The following is a 13,731-nucleotide window of genomic DNA, read 5'->3' on the forward strand; positions in this document are numbered from 1 at the left end:
CGATAAGACTCCCTCTCCTTCCGGAGGTAGCCTTGGAATTGTAAGAGCCTCACGACGCTCCATTCCAGCGCGCAACTCTGCATTTTCTTTTCTCAAGGCTTCGATCATGTTCATCAACTCATCGAGCTTCGATTGCTGGCCATTCTCTAAGGGATTTGAGCTCTCTTCTCCGATCATCATTCCTGATCGGAGCAAAGTCATCAACCGCTGATTTCTTGATCAGATCTGAGCTTTGCTAATGCAAACGCACCAAATCTGGACTCAAACTTGTTGAATTCAGTTTGCTACTGGCCGGATTCAAATTATTTCAGCTGCAAGCTTGCCGAATTCAAATTATTTCAGCTACAAGCTTGCCGAATTCAGCAATCTCAACAACTCGCAACTGCGCAGCTCGCCGGAACAAGCACAGATCAGATCTGCGTAGATCGGACGCCAACCTCTCGAAATCAACTGGAACCGAGATTCATCAAGACAGATCACATTTCCATCAACCTTGATTCAGCTTTCAGAGATCAAGCACCTTCTTTGCAAAGTGTTTTGAATCGAATCGATCTGAATCAACACCAATCAATCCTTATCGTCCTTCCCACGAACGGCTCCAATTGAAAGTACAAAGAATTTTTCTCAGTTCTAGAGAGAGAAACTTTACACTTCCAAAATATTTTCTAACCCCTTTTCCCTCTCATTTCTGCCTATTTATAGACTGTTACAATCATTTAGATGGTTACAACCACTCCTGGGTTGAACCTATCTTCTTCCCTCTTGTCTGGGCTCAACTTCTTTAATCACAATATGGGCTTCCGTAATGACTTCCTGGACCTGGGCCTATTCAGCGAGGACTTGCTCCATCTCGGTTGCCTAAACCCGACCCGTTCTTAGCAATATGAATCATACCAAGCCCGGATCACTTTTCGTGTCTTCAACTCCCCTTTGGCTTTATTTTTCAAAACACAAACTTCGGCTCCAAAAACACAAGAATCATTTACTAAATATCCATTTGAAGCATTGTGAAACGTAACAATAGGGATGAATCGAGAGAAGCCATATTTCGTTTTCAAATTGTGAAATTGACATACTCACCACCATGTAGAAGAGTGGCAACAAAAGAGAAAAAGAACATAATTAAATGAAAGTAGTATAAATGGAAATTGAAGGACTAACTAGAGAAAGTTAGGAAGAGAGTGAGTTACGTTGTACAATCAAGTATCTGTCTTCTTTCTGATCATATAAAAATAACTTAAATTATGTGTTAATCTCTAAATCAGTAGAAAGTAAATCTCCATCTGCGAGTACTAAATAAAAAGAAATGTAATCATTTCCCTTTCTTTTCAGGTCTCTATTAGGATATAAAAACAGTCTCCTGCAAATAAAATAACAAGTAACACTTAATATAAATATTAAAATAATTAATTAGTGAGAAACAAAGAACTCATAATTTTTTTTGAATGGTAAAGCAAACTCATACACACGTGCCTCTTCTAAGGCTCGAATCCCTGAACTCTCCCTTTGGAGGGGGCCAAGTTTGTACCAACTGTGTTATTGACCATTTTGTTACTTAAGTATTGACTTTAGAGGGGGGTGAATAGAGTCAATAACTAATTTCGTAATTTATAGAAATACAATTTCTAATCAACAATTTAGCTAATTATGCAATAGTCAAGATATGAAATCAAGATATCAAAGTAAACAATTTTAGCACAATTGTAAAAGAGATAAGGGAAGAGAAATTGCAAACATTGACTCGGCAATTTTAGCGAGGTTTGAAAACTCCTACTACTCGGCTCAAGACTCCTCTTGAGACTTCCCAATCCACTACGGCTTCTCCTTACGGGTGGAGAGCAAACCTTTACATGAAGCAAGACCTTGCTTCTTTTTCTTACTAGGAGAACACTCTTCTCCTAGGCTTCTTTTGGGTCACACCAACCCTTACAAGTTTGTAGAAAAGATTGTAATTGAAATACAAGATTGAATCTCTCTCAAGATAGATATACAAGTGCAAGCTCACAAGAAATATCTCTCAAAGATTGATGTACAAACTTTAGCTCTCAACTAGAGTATATATGAATATAAGTGAAGCTTAAACTCTATAAATGATATGAATAAGAGAAGATAATATGAGTGAAGAACAAAAGCTCTAATGAACTCAATAAGATCTCTCAAGTGTAGAATAGAGCAAAAGCTCTGTGAAGATTCGAATTCGACCAAAAGCCCTTTGAATCCTTAGTTAAATCTCTCAAGATTTGTATATGAGTGAATGAGAGAGATGAAGAGAAGATTTAAGAACAAAAGCTCTCTTTAATGCAATGTGAAGGCTTTTAAATGATGTCTCTTAATTATTTAGACATTACCCACTCGATTTATAGAGTTTGCAAGCTCAATAGAGCTTTTAGGAGTTGAATGCACAAGGTTCGAGGAAAATAGAGCCGTTGCATTTTGAAATCTGCAGATTCGACAGAAACCGGTTGACGTATGGCATAAGATTCGATAGAAACTGGTCAACGTATGTTATGTTCTTGAAATTTCAGTACTGCCTAGATACCGGTTGACGTATGCATCAAACCTGTCGACGTATGCATTAACAGTTTTGATAGATGACAGCTTATGCATAGGACTTTTAGTGCAGGACATCTGCACACATCTTATTTCCATTTACTTTAAGTTTACAATGTAAATAAGGAAGTACCCCCCATTTGGATTCAATAAAAAATACTAAAAAATTGAAATCCAACTAAATCAAAATGTAGAAATTTAGTTTTAGTACAAATTTGGATTTCTGACAGTTTTTACAGTATTTATATATCCATTTACTTTAAGTTTATAATGTAAATAAGGAAGTACCCCCCATTTGGATTCAATAAAAAATACTAAAAAATTAAAATCCAACTAAATCAAAATGTAGAAATTCAGTTTTAGTACAAATTTGAATTTTTGACAGTTTTGGTAAAAATGAATCCTTATGTAGACCAATGTAAACTTGGTTAAAAATTCTGATAAAATCAGTTTAGGCTAGTTGAAGTAGAAAGAGTTATTACCGGAAAAAAATTATTTTGAAATAATCATTATTTCAAAAAATCTATTTTTCACACTTAGCCAAAAACATAGTTTTTCATGATGCGCATTCTGGGGTCCTAATGTCTGTTATCAACTCATGATAATAAAGGCTTCTCATGCCTTAATCGTTGACCAATATGAATTTTATGATTGATGTGCATGGTCTTAGCATTTCTAGCACAAGTGACGAGTTCTTTCAAAGCTTATGCAAGCTTGAACTAACTCACTCTTTAACAAAGACTCCATATGTCAATTGTATATGAATGAAGTGCATAATTAATTGCTAATGGATATAGGAGGATATGAATGATGATATGATATGCATGGTCCTATAGAGATGAGCTTCAAATAGATTCATAAATACTTTGACATTAAATCATAAACACTCACCATCCTATTTACCCCTTTCTTTACGCTTTGTCCATGATCGTGTAGGCTTTCAGGTAGACTCGCTTTCTTCCTTTCTTTGAGTTGCTTTCTTGCTCGTTGTAGTCCAAGCTATCTTTGGATGGACTTTGCATTTGGTTCCTTGCAACTTCAAGTTCCTTTGACTTCTTTACTTTCCATAGATGTGATCGTGAGTAATGGAATACTTGGAATGGTCTTTATGATCTTTATTGAGGTTCTTCATTGAATATAAGTCATCTATAACACTCAATGTGAACATTAGTCTTTAAACACTATTAATGGTTTGTTATCATCAAAACAACTAGATTGTCCTTGGATGAGATCCTTAAGGTCTACACATTTGATTCAAAGAACTAGAACTTGTAGTTATTTCTATGGTTGCATTATATTTTTGCTAGTTCTTTATCTTGTAACTGATAAATTCCAATAAAAGATGAAATTATAAGAGTGTGTGAGGAGGCCAGAAGTGATATGGGCCGGATATGACCCGCGAACATGGCATCCGGTCTGAGCAGTTGGGTCCAGCCCATAAAGAAATACTGCCATATGGGCCGAATGCGAATAGCCCATCGAAGACGACCAAAGCCCATAGAGGAACGGGCCCAGATCTAGCAACCCATTAATATTTGTAAATACCTATAAATATAAGAAGTAAGGGGGAGAGAGATTCATTCTGTTGAAGTGTAAGAATTCTAGAGAGAGAAAATGGAAATGAATTCCTTGCATCTTCAATTGGCGCCGTCTGTGGGAATCGTTGAAGATTGATTGGTCATTGATCAATATCGCGTGGATTCAGACCAATTCGTGAAGACGAAACTTGATCTTTGGGAGTTGGATCCAGATCTGAGAGATTGTGACCTATTCTGGAGGAATTTTAGTTCTATTGCTTTGACGAAAGTGGCTTCAGATCTACGTAACAACGAGTTGTTCGATTGCGGCCGGATCTGACAGATTTAGAATTCGGAGAATTCAGATCTCGTCAACCGTAAGCATAACTCGGAGAATTCGAGTCCAGATCTGAAAAATTCGCACTCACGAAGCTCAGATCTAATCAAGAACTTGAGATTAATGCCTTTACTCCGTTTAGGAATAATGATAGGTGAAAGCTCCAATTCGATGGAGGCTGTCCAGTAAACGAAGCTTAAGGAGTTGATGAACTTGATCAAAGCTCTCAAAAGAGAGAATGCAGAATTGAAAGCTGGAATGCAGCATCAGCAAATGCCGGCGGTTCCGCGTCCACTTCCGGCCGATGAAGGAGGTATTCAATCTAATATCGCACATCAAGGCGAGCAGGACGAGAACAATCAGTCAGCTCTCCACCGTGATGAAAGGAGGATGGACGATTTGCAGCCAAATGTTCGTCGAGTTGAGGATCACGAAGAATCGACTCATGTTGATCCGCGACATGAGCAGATCAGACAGAACGAAGCCATGACCTTCGATCCGCATCAGGAAAGGTTCAATCGAGAGGAAGTGATAGAGGTTGATCGCCGCCAAGTTGTATCGCCTTGGCAAAGAAAGCTCATTGAGGAACGGTCATTCGATCCGTCTTACCGGCCCTCCATGGCTACACTCACTCATCGTGGTTCGGAGAGCAGATCTGTAGCTCATAGAGCTACCGCTGGGCTCCAGAGAGAGAATGAAACACTCCGATCTGCGGCTCGGACAGTTGATTCACCATTTACTGATGAGATCCTGAATGCTCCGCATCCAAGGAAGTTTGCCATACCAGTCTTTATTCTGTTTGACGGAACAACCGATCCGATCGATCATGTGTACCATATCCAGTTGAAGATGGCTCTGAATACGGAGAACGACTCTTTAATGTGCAAATGTTTCCCTACAAGTCTAGCCGGACCAGCGCGTAGCTGGTTCAAGAACTTACCTAGGGGCTCGATTGATAGCTTCCGGAACCTGTGCGATCGGTTCATAAGCCAGTACTATGGGAACAAGCGTCCGCCGAAGGACATCTCGAGCCTATTCACAATGAAACAGCACAAAGATGAACGTCTCCAGGCTTTTCTCACCAGGTTTAACCTCACTAAGAGTATGGTGATTGAATGCCACCCTTTTACAGCGGTTCAAGCCTTCAAGTTGGCCATGACACGTGGCACTCCGCTCCATACCAGTCTGGTAGTGAACACGCCGACGACCATGGATGAACTCAATGAAAGAGCCGATGGCTTTGTGCGCCTGGAAGAAGAGGAGACAGCCAATCCTCGGACAGCGTCAGTCGTGTCGACCGAGGAAAAGTCTAAGGCAAAGATCAGGCAGAAGCAGGCTCAGCCGCAACGTCAGACCTCCTGGAAGGCAGAAAAGAGGTCCAGGGAGGAAGAGATAATCACTCCGTTGAAGGTCACTCTGGCGAGGCTATATCAGGAGAACAAAGATAAGTTTCATCCACCATTGCCAATTAGGCAGCCCCTCGAACAGAGGGATCAGACTAAACATTGTGCCTTCCATTTCGATTTCGGTCATCAGACTAACGAATGCAGGAATTTGAGAAGGCAAGTGGAGATGTTGATAGCTAGAGGGGAGTTCGCGAGTTATGTCCAAGGCTTGGCAATAGAGCAGAACCGACCGATGGAGCAAGTAAAAAGAAGTCAGAAGCAAAGCTCCCACAATTCACAGCCAGTTCGTATAATCAATACTATTCACGGTCGACCCGAGCCTAGCGAAGACTCAGATGAGCTACTCCGAACACGCCTACGACAGGCGCAGATGAAGAAAAGGGTTAGCAGTGTGAATACTCTGCACCAACAGATCACATCGATACAGATAAAGTTCGACAGGACAGACCTGCTGCGTGTTCAAATCCCCCATGAAGATCCGTTGGTAGTCAGCTTGACAGTGGCGAACTGCCTGGTGCGCAGAGTTCTGATCGATCCCGGAAGTAGTGCGAATGTTATGCCAAGGGACACATTTGATCGGCTCGAGATTAAGCCAGAGAGGCTCAAGCCCACTGGAAATCCCCTGTTAGGGTTTGATGGTAAGAGGGTGGAGCCCATCGGTATGGTGGAAGTAGAAGTTCAAGCTGCAGAACGAGCTCTTGTGGAAACTTTTGTGGTTGTGGAGATTCACCCCTCGTACAATCTCCTGATGGGAAGAGGATGGATTCACAGAGTCCAAGGTGTGCCCTCAACTCTGCATCAGGTCATGAGGTGCCTCGGACCCGATGGAAATAAGGTGATAGACATTCATGGGGATCAGGTTGCAGCCAAAGAGTGTTATTCCGTCACACTAAAATATGCTGGGAAAGGGAAGGCGCCCATCCGTTCGGCGAGCCCAAGATAGCAATTACAGGAACCTCTACCCAAGCAGAATAGGGTGGAGGAGCCAGTTGACTTGACCGGAGAGCCCCTTCTGGATGTGCAGATCGATCAGTCCAAGCCAGAGCAAACTACCAGAGTAGGAGTAAGACTGACCAGGGAAGAGCAACAGGAGCTAATTGACTTCTTGTCTCACAATGCCGATGTATTTGCATGGAGTCACCTAGACATGCCTGGAATTAATCCCTCTGTATCATGTCATTCCTTGAATGTCAATCCCAATTTCAAACCAGTAAAGCAGAAGCAACGAAGGTTTGCTCCAGAACGTAACCAGATCATAGCCGAGGAGGTTGATAGGCTGCTCGATGCGGGATTCATCAGAGAAATGCACTATCCTGATTGGTTGTCTAACGTCGTTGTCGTGCAGAAGAAGAATGAGAAATGGCGAGTATGCATTGATTTCACCAATTTGAACAAAGCCTGTCCGAAGGATAGCTTCCCGCTGCCTAAGATTGATCAAATGGTGGATGCCACCACCGGGTATGAGCGTTTAACCTTTTTGGACGCTTATTCAGGTTATAATCAGATCCCTATGGACCCGGCAGATGAAGAAAAAACTTCTTTTGTTACCGAGCGGGGGACATACTGTTACAAAGTTATGCCTTTCGGACTAAAAAACGCGGGAGCAACTTATCAAAGGCTTGTTAGCAAAATTTTCAAGGATCAAATAGGAAAGATTGTGGAAGCCTATATTGATGATATGGTGGTAAAGAGTAGGAAGAAGGATGATCATCTGAAACATCTGCAAGATGTATTTGATGTGCTGAGGCGATAGGGGATGAGGCTCAATCCAACCAAGTGCTCGTTCGGTGTGAGTTCCGGTCAATTTTTGGGACACGTGGTCAATCGCAGAGGTATCGAAGCTAGCCCTGCTCAAGCAGAGGCTTTGATTAAGAATGCCAAGCCAAAGACGATCAAAGAAGTGCAAGCCCTCACAGGACGAATAGCTGCATTAAGTCGATTCATTTCTAAGTTCTCAGACCGCTGCAAGCCGTTCTTTGACACGATCCAGAGTCATGGTAGACAGGTCTGGGGGGATGAACAACGACAAGCATTAACCCATTTGAAGGAATATATGCAGAATCCACCAGTCCTGTCAGCTCCGGATCCGAAAGAGAAATTATATCTATATCTCGGAGTATCTAGTGTTGCGACAAGTGCCGTTCTGATTCGTTGCAAGGAAGGGGTGCAACACCCGGTGTCTTATGTCGGTAAGACAATGACCGAGGCAGAACGAAGGTACTCGAAGGCCGAACGGGTGATACTTTCACTCGTAAACGCAAAAAGAAAGTCGAGGCATTATTTCGAATCCCACCCTATAGCTGTCCTAACAACTTTTCCAATCAGAGTGCTTATGCACAAGCCAGAACTCTCGGGCAGAATGACAAAATGGGCCATAGAGTTAAGCTCATTTAACATAACGTATGAGCCGAGAACGGCTGTCAAAGGACAAGCGGTAGCCGATTTCCTGCTAGAATGTGACTCTGAGGATACGGAAGAAGACCTTAGATACGGTTCTTGGAAACTTTATGTGGATGGCTCCTCTAATCAGATGGGGGCAGGAATTGGGGTTAAACTGTAAACCCCAGAGGGTACTTCTTTGAGTCAAGCACTCAGACTTGAGTTCCAAGCCACCAATAATGAAGCGGAATACGAGGCGTTGCTGAATGGGTTAAAGTTGGCCAGAGAGCTACAGGTCAGAAGTTTGACTGTTTATAGTGACTCACAGTTGATTGTTCGGCAGGTAAATGGTGAGTACGCGACCAAGGATGACACGATGGAGGCATATCGTTCTGTCGTTCTGCATAAAACCAAGGACTTTGCAAAGATTGAATTCATACAGTTACCGAGAGAACATAACGCAGATGCAGATCGTTTAGCATGTAGTGCTTCGAGCTCTGGCGAGACATTGGCGAGGGTGATTCCAATAGGAATACTGACCCAGCCATCTATTTTTGAAGAACCTTTAGATTCTGAACCTTGGCAAGTCAATGTCATACCGTATGAACTGAGTTGGATTGACCCCATCAAAAAAAGAATGCTGCAAAGTACGCCATAGTGCGTAACCAGCTGTACAGAAGATCCTACTCTGGCCCATACTTGAAGTGTGTCACCCCCCCCCAGAGGCTCGGCAGGTGTTGCGAGCTATTCATGAAGGCGTATGTGGAAATCATTCTGGGGGAAGATCGTTAGCGCACAAAGCAATGACACAAGGGTATTTCTGGCCGAACATGTCAAGAGATGCGGAGGAGTTCTCTCGAAGGTGCGATAAATGCCAACGGTATGGACCATTGATCCACCAACCACTTGAGGAATTGCACATAATGGCCTCACCATGGCCTTTCGCGTAATGGGGGATGGATGTGGTTGGTCCTCTACCAACTGCGAGAGCTCAGAACAAGTATGTGCTACTGGCCACGGATTACTTTACTAAGTGGGTGGAAGCAGAATCATATCCGAGCGTGACTCAGACTCATGTGAGACGATTTATCTGGAGCCATATTATCTGCCGTTTCGGCGTTCCAAGGTCAATAGTCATGGATAATGGCACGAACCTCGACAGCAAGCAAGTAAGAGAGCTGCTGGAGGAGTATGGAATTAATCAAAAGTTGGCTGTAGTAAGTCATCCCCAGGCCAATGGACAAGCAGAAATTACAAATAGAACAATTTTCGCCTGCATTAAGAAGAAGCTGGAGGACCATAAAGGGAAGTGGTTAGATGAACTCCCGAGCGTCCTATGGGCTTACATAACCACCCCAAGGCGGCCGACTGGGGAGAGCCCGTTTGCAATGGCGTATGGTACCAAGGCGGTTATACCGGTTGAGCACTAGGTCCCAACTATCAGAAGCTTAACATGGAGTCAAAGTCAGAATGACAGAATGTTAAGATTGAACCTCGATATGATAGACGAAAAGAGGGATGCTGCAGCAATAAGGCTTGCATCATACCAGCAAGTATTGGCGAATAGTCACAACAAAAGAGTGAAACACAGAGATTTTGCCCCTGGTGATCTGGTTTTGAAAAGAAAGGTGGGAATAGTCAAAAAAATGATGCCACCCTGGGAAGGCCCATACAAAATTGTAGAAGTCATTAGGAAGGGGGCATATACATTAGAAACTATGGCAGGAAGGTTGGTCAACAAGCCCTGGAATGCTACGTCTCTGAAGAGGTACTATCAATAAAAGCGAAGTTTCAGTTTTATCGGATGTTGTTTGTTTTCAATCAAGTACGTATGAACGTGCAAATTCCTGAGATTTATAAAAATAGATTTCCTTTTCAAGGGGTTAAAAAAAAAAAATGGATGAAAAAATGAAAAAATAAAAAAGCCAAGTGGCAAGTGGCATTCTAGCCGAGCGCCAGGCACTTAAGCAGGATAAGTGGCAGTTGGCACAATGAGCCGAACGCCAAACACTTGCTAAAAATAAAAAAGCTAAGTGGCAAGTGGCATTCTAGCCAAGCGCCAGGCACTTAAGCAAGATAAGTGGCAGCTGGCACAATGAGCCGAACGCCAAACACTTGCTAAAAATAAAAAAGCCAAGTGGCAAGTGGCATTCTAGCCGAGCGTCAGGCACTTAAGCAAGATAAGTGGCAGCTGGCACAATGAGCCGAACGCCAAACACTTGTTAAAAATAAAAAAAGCCAAGTGGCAAGCGGCATTCTAGCCGAGTGCCAGACACTTAAGCAAGATAAGTGGCAGCTGGCACAATGAGCCGAACGCCAAACACTTGCTAAAAATAAAAAAGCTAAGTGGCAAGTGGCAAGTGGCATTCTAGCCGAGCGCCAGGCACTTAAGCAAGATAAGTGGCAGCTGGCACAATGAGCCGAACGCCAAACACTTGCTAAAAATAAAAAAGCCAAGTGGCAAGTGGCATTCTAGCCGAGCGCCAGGCACTTAAGCAAGATAAGTGGCAGCTGGCACAATGAGCCGAACGCCAAACACTTGCTAAAAATAAAAAAGCCAAGTGGCAAGTGGCATTCTAGCCGAGTGCCAGGCACTTAAGCAAGATAAGTGGCAGCTGGCACCATGAGCCGAACGCCAAACACTTGCTAAAAATAAAAAAGCCAAGCGGCGTGTGGCATTCAGGCCGAGCGCCAAGCACTCACTCACACGGCAAAGTCAATATGAAAAAGTATTGAAAGTGGGTTTGAACAGAGCATAGTACAAAAAGTTTTATCGTCTCATTCATAATAAACTTCGAGGTTACAAAAGTGAAGCATTCAAATCACATGACTACAAAAGAGTATGAAATTGAGGGATCTGAAGAGCCCTAGCTAGCTGCCTCAGTATCGTCAGCTTCCTGGTTGTGCTGACTCGCCTCCTCATTCCCATTAGCCATCTCACCCTCACGAGGTGGGGAATCGCGATGAATAACAGAGTCATTCTGCTGGGGCCCAACATCAGCAGTGACTATGGGAGATACCATAGTTGACGAAGGAAGAGCGATTAGAGGCTGAACGGTAGAAGGAGCTGTAGTGATCCTGGAGGAAGCAATCTCCTGACACTCATCAAATATGTGCTCGGCTGCGGTGGAATCTGGGTCAACATAGACCCCCAGAGGGTCAATCCCTAGATCCTTATCAATTTCATCCAGAGTTGAACTAGTCTGGCCCTCAGCCGGAACTCGGTCGGAAAAACCATCTCAGAATCCCTGAGCATATCTAAGAGCTCCAACTCTTGAAAACCGAGCATGAAGAGCCAACATGCCACCATTCACTCTGCTAATGGTGTCAATCAGAGCGTTGCGCTCGTCCAGAGCTCTTTTCTCAAATGCCATTCGAGCAGACTGCTCGTCAGCCAGAAGGCGCTGGAGCTCTGCCTTTTCATCTCTGACTGAATCGCGCTCAGTCTGCCAGACACTCTTCTCAAGCTGAAGGGCATCTTTTTCATCCTGAAGAGAGTCGGTTTCCTTCTTCAGAGCATCTCTCTCCTTTTCAGCTTTTTCAAGCCGAGCCAATATCTCGGTGTTCTTATCGGCAAGAATATTGTTTTCCTTATTAGCCACATCCAAGCTATCAGAGAATTTACGAGCCCTGGCGTTCCCCATTTCCACCTATTTCTGCATAGCCATCATATCGAACAAAGTCTGCATAGATATGCATGAATACTGGTTAAACCGATCGCCTGGTCGGACGAAGACAAGAGCAAATATTATGAGAAGATTCATGAGTTAGAAAATAAAAGTCACCTCCATGGCAGATTGGGGAAAACGGCTGAACACGTCCTTTTGTGACAGACCCTTTGCTGCCTCAAGGTCTTTTGGAGTCTACATGCTCCTATAGTACGCCATGACGGTCTGGCCATCCTTAATCATGGTCTCGTTCGGCTTCACGAACGTCCCATCCGTTCGGGTGTATCGAGGAGCCCATGGTGGTAAAACAGGAGTAGAAGCAGAGGCAGAAGCTGAAGCAGAAGCAGAGGCAGCAGCTGCAACAGGCCCGGAGGGGGCAGGAGCTCTGACTGGGCGATGCAAGAGAGCGCTCGGCCCAGAAACTCGGGTATTCCTTGTAAGAGATTCCTCCTCGAGGTTGACTCCACCGTCAGGATGAGGTCTTTTGCCTCGTTCTTTGTTCCAAACACCCCCAGCAGCAGCAGGGGTAGTAGTGATCTGTGGAGATGTGCTCGAGTTGGTAGCAGGGGTGCTAACAACAGGATCAATAGCCACCACACTCGGGATAATATCAGAGATGGTGGCTGAAGAAGAGGCTGATGCGGGAGAGGAGGTTGCTCCAGCAACAGTAGTGGCTGGGGGAGGATTTTTCCTCCTACCAAAGGAAGGAATCTGAAGCCTGCTCATTGTATAGCCGAGGGATAAGAGCACTAGAAGGTTGTCTGAAGTGAGGAGGTCTGAGCAAGAAGGAATATCGTTCAGAACGTATTTCTTCAAGTAATTACTCCTATCCCTGCAAATACTGTAGCTCAAGTCATCACAAGGTATGCCTAAGGAGCGACATAAGAAAGTACAAAAGCGAGGAACACATGTTTCGCAGGGACAATCGTTTTTATGAGATTTGAATTTCTTATATGAGGAGACAGAACAGACGCAAAAGCCACTCGGGATTGGGTAATCCTCTGCAGCCGGCGAAGACCAGGCCCCACTAACACCCACAATGTTATCCCTCCAACCCTTTTCAGATTTGATTGTATCCGTACATATGGACATCTTGTCGATCGGGTAAAGGTGGTAGAATGGCTCTTCAGTTCGGATCTTACTGACCTTATAGCAAAGAAGAAGATCTATGAGGTCAAGATCCAGACCTCTGTCACGAGTCAGTAGTAACATAACGGATATGATTCTAAAGAAATTTGGGTTTACCTGCAGAGGGGATATCCCCAGTCTATTGAAAACATAGTTAAAAAAGGGATGCAGAGGGAACCTAACGACATTTAGTTGAAGGTTAGTAAATAAAACCTCGCCGGGAAGAAGGCCGGCACCGGTCATAATATTAACATCCCTAGGGCAAACCCTAACTTGGATGTTGTTAGGAAGTCTAAGTCTCATACGAAGAACATCTAGATCTACAACCATGGTGAAAGCGAATGAAGGATCCAAAAGTGTAAAAGAAGTCTACCGAAAGTAAAAAGGAACAAGACTAACCTCTGGGGTAGAAAGCAGCAAAGAACGCTGCAACATCGCTGGAAGAGTGACTCTTGAAGAATTTCACCGGATGAAACTTAGCACAGTTCTAAAAAGACAAGCGAGAGATTTGACTGATGATGGAGAGAGATGAAGATGGTAAAAAGGCATGAAGTGACATTCTAGAGCCTTATAAAGACGAAGTGGACCCGAGGGCCGAAGCGTCAGGGAGGCGAGAAGTTTATCGAATCTCGGAACATTGATTCCGGATCCGACCGTCCATTCCCCCAGAAGAGTGTCTTGAGCCGTCAACGTCATGATGAGACGCCTTTGATAATTACCCCCTTATTAAATAAGGAGTAATTATG

The sequence above is a fragment of the Cornus florida genome, unplaced genomic scaffold (genome assembly GCF_030987335.1).
Source record: "Cornus florida cultivar Cherokee Brave unplaced genomic scaffold, ASM3098733v1 CherokeeBrave_3.0.0_Hap2_Chr01, whole genome shotgun sequence".
NCBI classification, from domain to species: Eukaryota; Viridiplantae; Streptophyta; class Magnoliopsida; order Cornales; family Cornaceae; genus Cornus; species Cornus florida.